This window comes from Bidens hawaiensis, unplaced genomic scaffold (genome assembly GCF_021521415.1).
Source record: "Bidens hawaiensis isolate Kalapana, Puna unplaced genomic scaffold, B.hawaiensis_p1.1 tig00036404_1, whole genome shotgun sequence".
NCBI classification, from domain to species: domain Eukaryota; kingdom Viridiplantae; phylum Streptophyta; class Magnoliopsida; order Asterales; family Asteraceae; genus Bidens; species Bidens hawaiensis.
Genome location: NW_027496362.1, coordinates 63,608 through 72,236, shown reverse-complemented (window position 1 = coordinate 72,236; position 8,629 = coordinate 63,608).

The window sequence follows — 8,629 nt, the reverse complement described above, 5'->3', positions numbered from 1 at the left end:
CATTGCTCAGTCCTTTCATTCGCGCATAACTGCCTACCATTGGCTAGTTCTATAGTATAAGGTTTGTCTAGCCTACTGGTCGCTAAGCCCAGGGAGTTTTTAAACTCATGGGATATAAAACTTAGGTCAGCGCCAGTATCAAATAAGACAGATGCATAATGACCGTTAAGCAAAAACGTACCGGTTACCACATTCGGCTCTTCCTTTGCTTCACCCGCGCCGATCACAAAAGCTCTCCCGCGAGCTTGGTTTCCTTTCTGTGGGCAATCCCGACTGAAGTGTCCAGGCTTCCCGCATGCGTAGCAGCTGTCGCTCGATCCAGCTTCTCTGATGCGACAATTCATCGCCTTGTGTCCTGGTCTGCCACATTTGGCGCACGTGACGTTCGCGCATTCGCCTTCGTGGTGATACTTGCATTTGTTGCACCATGGGTAAGGCCCGCTGTATCCTTTCCTTGATGGTTCCGCGGCTTGAATCGCGTAAACCCTTGTGCTTTCCTGCTTCTTGGGCGGTGGCTGCTTGAAGTCTGATCCTCGGTGGGAGTTCCATTTCCTCTTGGAGTCAGAGGTTCGCTGCTCGTTCAAGCGAGCAGTCAACATACCCGCACGAACCGTATCCCTTGTAAGGGTGATGGCTCGCGCAACCGCCTCGTCAAAGGTCGGAGGTGCGGCGGCGTTGAGCGGGACCCTAACGACAGGAGGTAACCCAAAGATGTACCTCTCGATTTTCTTTTCTTCTGTGTTTGCCATGTCTGGCACCAGCTGGCAAAGCTCGTTGAAACGATTGGTGTAGGCATCGATATCCGTTCCTACCATGGTGTGGTTCCAGAATTCTTGTTGCAAGCTCTGAATTTCTGCGCGAGAGCAGAACTTTCTCATCATCATTTCTTTCAATTCTTCCCAGGTCTTGTGAAGAGCAACTTCTCGCCCCAAAGTCTTTACTTGGAGCTTCCACCAAGACGAAGCTGCTTCTTGGAACATGCAGGTCGCGTAAAGGACCTTCTGGTTTTCACTACATCCGCTGATGGAGAGAACTGTCTCCATCTTGTCAATCCAATTGTAGAGCCCAATGGCTCCTTCGGTGCCTTTGAACGGCCAAGGCCTACAGGCCATGAATGTTTTATAGGAGCAACCTTTGTCCAAGGCTCCTGATTCGGGTTCTGGGGTCTCGTTCTCTTGGCGACCCTGACTAGATTCGGCCTTGCTGGCCTCATGCGTTGCAATCGCCTGCGCGATTATTTCTGCGAGCTCCTCGGGTGTCATGGTAATTCCCTTGGCTCTGGTTGGAGGCATTCTTTTCATAAAAAGAAAATGTAACAAACTTAGCGCATGTACTCAGAGCACATAATGTTCTTATCTCTAGACACTGTGACCCGTGTTCCTAAGTGCGTGTGTGATTTTTCTTTTGAAAATATTCTTTGAAAAATATTTCATGCGATTCCCCAAAGGTTATAGTCTAGGTTAAAAACTTCTTTTCCTAGTTCGCTATAACCAGTGCTCTGATACCAATCTGTCACACCCGGCCCTGAGCGGCGGAAACAGCCGGGCGCGCGCGAGTGGGGATTGATACTTAAGCACGGGCCATTGCAAAACATTCAAAGATTTTTATTGCGCATGAGAAGTTTAATACAAATACATTACATTGTTTAAGGATTACATAAAAAAAACATCCAAGTACAAAAACTGAAGATTTTCTCGCCATATCCCCTTGCGCGGCGGGTAACCGTGCGCATCGAGGGGATAAAACCAAAATCTTCCAAAAAGCTTGTTTTAGATGTTCAGCGTGTGGTGCTCTAAGTGTGACTCCATGCGCTACCTAGTTATCTCCTGAAAGACACGTAAAAACATTTGAATCAGTATAAACTGAGTGAGTTCACAAGTTTTAGTAACTTGATAAATCGTATTGCATCATAATCATTCTGAAACATAATTCTGTTAGCATCATTAAAACACATGCTTGGTAAAACATAGTTCTATCAACATATTCTGATAAAATCGTTCCGCGGGTTACGCGCGAACATTTCTGGGAACTGTGCTCGTCTGTGTAAGTGGCGCTGCCACTACGAGCTAAAATAACGTAATACCGTCCCGCGGGTTACGCGCGGACACTTCTGGAAAACTGTGCTCGTCTGTGTAAGTGGCGCTGCCACTACGAGCGATTATATGCTGTAATACCGTCCCGCGGGTTACGCGCGGACGTTGTGCCGGAAAACAAGGCGCTCGTCTGCGTAAGAGGAGCGACCTCTACGAGCGGGCTCAAACCCATAGTACTGCCCCATGACCATACTAGGCACTCGTCTATGTAAGAGGTGCGACCCCTACGAGTGGGCGGATCAAACCAGCAGTCCCTACCCTTAGAGTTCCAATGGTAAAGTGATCACTTACTCGAATCTGGTGCACTATCATCGAAAAACCATAGATAACTGTTCGCATTGCTCATCATGAAACATAACTTAAACACGTAATCGTTTGCTTAGCTTGTAAATATACCATGATAAAACATTATTTAAATACGTGTCCCTCGCCCCGAAAGCAGTTTAAAATGGTGAAAACAGTGAAAATAGGGGCTGTGAGACTCACCTGTGGTTCTTGTTAAGGGATTAATCGAGATTCGGGTTTTCTTGGTGTTGGCCTCGGAATCGAAGGTCTAGAATACGATTAAATAACAAATATATATATTAAGATCAAGATATAAGGGTTGGAAAGTAGATCTCAAGGTTATAATCTCGGCTTACCTAGTAACAGGATCGGAGCTGGAAACAACGGATGCTTGGGAAAGGATTAGTGCAAGTTTGTAGTTCTTTGAAGTGTGTTTTGGGTGATAATTTAGGCTACAAATTTATAGGCAAACTCAAGGGAACATAATCCCTTGCTTTAGGGAATTGTAATCTTTTGAAATGATGATAAAGTATGGAAATTATTATTATTTATTAAAAAGAGTAGAAAAGTAGATTAAAGATTCTGATTTGATATGGACAGGACATGCAGGGCTGTGGTTGGTGAGAGTGGGTGGCTGGCAGTTGACTTTTACAGTTTGCTTTTTCAGTGCTTTAGACAGTGTACAGTAAAAAGTAGAAGTTTTCTGAAACACGCAACCGCCCTCTTTTGGGCGGGGACAATTTCCTTAAATCTGAACATTTTGACTAAGTGTTGTTCTGCGCGTATAACTTGGTGCGCATAGCTTTCTGCGTGTGGGACATTTCTTTGCTGCGGGTAGGTGCGTAACCTTCTCGCAGTTAGGGACGTTTGAGTTTCATTTGTAGATTCTCCAGGTGGTTTTGGTATTTCAACATAGTGATCAGTCATGTTGAAGTCAATTCCATCCTGGAGCTTCAGACAAACTAGCTCTCAAAGTTCCCGCCATGCGGGTAGGTTAGTTCCCTTCCGCACGCGCATAAACGATGTAGGATGCACCCGCCTTAGCATCATGCGGGATGGTCAACCCATAGACAACATAACGTTTAAGTTACATGAAAACATAAGGCCAATACGTTCACGCATGGCGCATATAACATATGCTCACGCTGGTTCTTAACATAGTGCGCTCGCGCAGGGCGCACATAACACATGCACGCGCTGACTAACATGGCGCGCTCGCGCAGGGCAAACATAAATGCCCGCGCTGATTCTAACATATGCTCGCGCCGGGCGCACATAATGTGCCCGCGCTGGTTCTTAACATAGCGCGCTCGCGCAGGGCGCACATAACAAATGCACGCGCTGACTAACATGGCGCGCATAATATTTACAATCACCTAATTATTAGGTTGATTACTTAGTTTAAGGGGTTGGGGAATTTACCGGGTGTCACATCTCACCACCTTAGGGTAATCAGCTTATGGTAATACTCTCTATACCTTATCGAATTTCAGCTTCACTGTCCCCCCTTAGGATGATAACCCACAAAATCTAAGATTAATTAGGTTTATTAAGAATATGCAATGGGAAACCTTTCAAGACTAGTTGGGCCTACCGACACATCCCAAGCTAAGTACGCCTTCTTTAATATTGTCTCATATTATTAGTAGTTTGAAAAACCGATTCCCGATAAATATCCTCATCTCCCATTTAAGTGCAAAAAGAAACACAATCAAGGGACATTTTTCAAAACTTTTTTTTAATATAATTAAAATAAAATTTAACTACGACTCAAATGTCCTATCCCCACACTTAAATTTGGCATTGTCCTCAATGCAAGGATAAGGACGAAAAATAAAAATAAAATCGGAATACAAAAAAACCAAAAACCTAAAAAAACATAAAAAAATAAAATAAAAATAAACAACCAAGATAGATAATAGAAAAGACTTAGCTGGTAATATGCGCATGAAATATGATGCCAAAGTCTTCTTCCATAAATGTCTTCCATCTCCGAACGTGCTCGGCAAACGGTATCTCCTTTTCTCACTCACGAACGGAAGCATCAAACACATCAAACAATATCTAAAACATATCTTATGAACTTGATAGATGTTAAACATTTAAAGTACTTTACCAACCAACCCTAAACAATATATAATATGGATAATAGCAGCAAATAGATAAATAAAAAGTATACGGCTCCTACTGCTCCATCCCCACACTTGAATTTTGCATTATACTTCATGAGGATACTCTTCTAGCTCAAATCCTACAAAACTTAAAAACACAAAAACAAAGAAAAAACTACAAAAGACTACGTTAGTAACTCGACAATTATAGGAACTTCGTGGAAACTCCCCACACTTAAACTTAATCAGGAGGTTTTTCTTTCACCTGGACCCTATCTAACCCGTTCAGTTTCACCTGGTACTTGTTAAACATTGAAATTTTCTCGGTGGAATTGAAAAATGGTTTAAAACTTCTTAACGGGTCAGACCACCAAAATTTAAACTTACCTGGCATGAACCGGATGCATGGCATGTATCGAGAAAACTGGTCATTCTTGAACTTCAATGGCTTCTTCTTTCCTGTAGACCATCTTCTGACTTGCAAAATATTATGGTTCGTAGATGCTCTTCTCTTCGCCTTCTCCCGTGGTTTTGATTTATGAGCAACATTTATTATAAGTGTCACGAGCCAGCTATGTAGTTCTTCCACTATCACCACTTCTATGTCTTCTAATAGGGATTCAAAAAATGCTAAGTCACCCTTCGAATCGAACTCACCTATTTCATCATACTTAGGCAACCCTTCTAACTCCAAATCCAAAAACTCATCCTCCTCGCATAACTTATTCTCAACCTCTTCCTCAAAACCAAACATCAAATCAAGTGAATCTCCCAAATCCACTTCCTCCTCTATCTCTTTTTCAACACCAAACATCAACTCAAGTGAATCTCCCAAATCCACTTCCTCCTCTATCTCTTTTTCAACACCAAACATCAACTCAAGTGAATCTCCCAAATCCACTTCCTCCTCTGTCTCTTCTTTCTTCAGTAACGACCTCTGATAAACAGCCCACTCTTCCTCGTCGATCTCATCATCACAGTCACTCCAGTAATTAGCAATAGTAACCTGTGGAACCAGAGGTGGGACTTCATCGTCAATTTTCGTCTCCGTTACTTGAGTGATCCCTTCATCTGACTCGTCAACATACTCCAATAACTTCAATCTCTTTTCTTCCTCCTTTTCTTCATTCAATCTCCTAGTAATGCTCTCTAATGTACGTTGGAGATCTGTAATCATGCTCTGCTGATTTTTCAAGATGATGTCCTGCTCAACTAACTTCTGTTGGGAATCTGAGGCCAAATATTGAGCTAACACGTTCTCTAATTTCTTCACCTTCTCAAACACACTACACTCAACAGGGTTGCTGCAAAAATATTTTTGATCATCAAATTGACCCTGATTATACTGAGGCTGCTGATATAGATTATCATAATAATACGGCGGAGGCTCCTGTAGAAAATTTTGTTGCGGCTGCACGGGAGGGTTAGTATAATAATGTGCCAAACACCCTACATATTGAGGACATATAAGCGTAAAATGGGGTCCACCAAAAATCTCACGCATATCTACGAGACTCAAACGAAATAAAAGACACGGACAATTAGACTCCTATGACTCAAAATAACAGAAAACGAAGTAGGCTTCTACTAAAATACTCCTAAATAAAACTAACAATTAAATTAAACTACATTAACCTAACTCCTACGACTCACAAACAAAACAAAATACAAATAGCACGTATATAGCAAGTAAGTCTAATCAAAGCTAATAACACAATCGCCAAGAGTCCCCGGCAACAGCGCCAAAAACTTGATGTGCTAAAAGTAGTCTAATAAAAACACGTTAATCTAGACACTAAGTAATAAATTCTAGACTCTTAACTAAACTAAAACTACTAACGGGCAAATGAACCGATCGACTCTAGTACAACTAAGAATGTCCGGATGTCGAACCCACAAGACTCTTTAATTTACGTTTACTAGCTAAATTAGACTCGACTACAGACACGACTATTTATTTATTGTTTGCTTAAGGGGGGGTTTTACTAATAAACTAATTCTAAACTAATTAAGAAAACTAAAGACGACTAAACTTATAACTTGGACTTACTTCAGATGAAGATGAACAACCACCGAGGCTAGAATCCCCTAAGTTTCAGTTATCAATTAACCTGGGAGAATACTTAGTTATGGAACTAGGATCATAAAATAGATGCTTAAGAGAAAACCCGAACAGGACCCCTGACCCTTTTCAAGAGACACCTATGGGTTTCTAATAAGTTTTAACGCACACCAGTATTAAAAATCAAGTTTCCTTACGGTCACCTAGTTAATTACAAACTAGTTCCTTTATACGAACTCCTACCTTACAGCGCAGAAATCAAAGGCAGTCTAATATATTCAATTGACTCGATAGACAAAGTTAATCCATCAAAACCTAGACTGACTCCTTACGAAGAACTAAATCTAGCGATCCTGATCAACAAATACCTATCAATAACCTAGCACCTTACAGCTACTTAGGTTAGCAGCACACTTAGGTTTATTTAATTAAATAATATTATTCCTATGATCTTATTCGAAATCAATCATAAAATAGTCAAAAACACAAAGTAGATGACCTAATAGAAACCTATCATAATGACAAACAATAATCAAGGCAACTATGGAATAATAAAACTCAACAAACAATCCTAAGCACGCATATGCATCAATTTAATATAATTAAACCTTTTACTAGTTTATAAAACCATAACGATAAATAAATCCCAAGTAAAAATCAAACATCAACAAAGGTTCATCATAAGCCTAGGCAGTCTATAAAGTTTAGCCTAGCATGGTAAAATCAAACAAAACAATAATAAAGGAATTCATGGTGAAAAATAAAGGAAACGAAAGATTAAAGGCGATAAAACCCGTGGTCTTCCTTCTTGATCAATATGCTCGCCACCGTATGATTCCAAGCCTCCAAAACCTCTAAAAGATCACTTCTAGAGCTCCCAATTTCGTCCCAGTTGGCTAGGGTATTCAGGTTATGATTAGGGTTAAGTTTATTGGTGTTTATATAAACTTTCAAGGCCCATAAACTTAAAATTAGTAGAAGATTCTAGAAATCTGAGCCCATAAATTTAATACTTGTAGAAGATTCTATAAATCTTAGCCTATGGACTTAATCTTTGTAGAAGATTCTTGAAAACTGAGCCCAAAGTGCCGCACGACGGGCTTTCTCCCATTTTGCTTATTTTCGCATTTTTTTTCCGCCCGCTTTTCGACATGATTGTTATCCTGAACCTAAAATATTCAAATGAATTAGTAATATAAAAATTCTAATAAAAACCTAACGAAAAATACTAAAATATTATATTAAATATCCAAGAGATTTATATATATTTAGCCTTATATCAACGTACTATTCACCACATCGCTGGAACTCTAAGCTTGCTTCACATTCATTATAAAAGCACGACCATTAAAACCTTAAGGGGTTTGAGCAACTTGGTTAGTTGGAGGAGTTTGGATAGCAGGGGCTTGAACAGTTGCATGAAGAGGTGCCATGAGTTGAGGGACTTGAGGAGTATAGGTGTGAGGTGAAAAACTTTGTGGGATCGGAGGTTGGTAAGTTTGAACTTGGTATGCTTGGCTAGTGTAGTAAGGTGCGGGTATCACTTAGGTTTGGGGAGCATAGTAGGGTGCAAGCATAACTGGGGTTTGATGGGTATGGGTTAACAAAGGGCACATATTGCAAAGATGACTAGGATCTCCATAATTATAGCAAGCACAGGTATTAGGAGCACCAAGTTGAGCATAGGGGGTAGTTGCGGTTCTAGGAGCAAGCTGAGCAGACCATTGTGGAACAGCTTGTGCACTAGGCGGTACACGACAAGTGTTGGAAAGGTGACCATAGCTATTAAATTGAGTGCAAAGACGGCAAGGGGATTGAGCCGGATGATGGCGGTTACATATGGAGCACAACGGGTGAGGTCCGGTATAAGGTCTTTTGTTCGAAGCATTTTGGTTTTCGGGTTGATGGTTGGCTTGGTTAACAACATAGTTTTGGTGATTGGTTTTACGCTTATGGTTGTTGTTGTTGTTGTTCTTATGGTAGCTGTGAGAGTTGTTGTTTTGGGCAGGTTAGGTTCAGCTTTGGCATCGGTGGAGGATTCAGATTTGGTTTAATCGACAGCAGGTTTGGGATCCTTT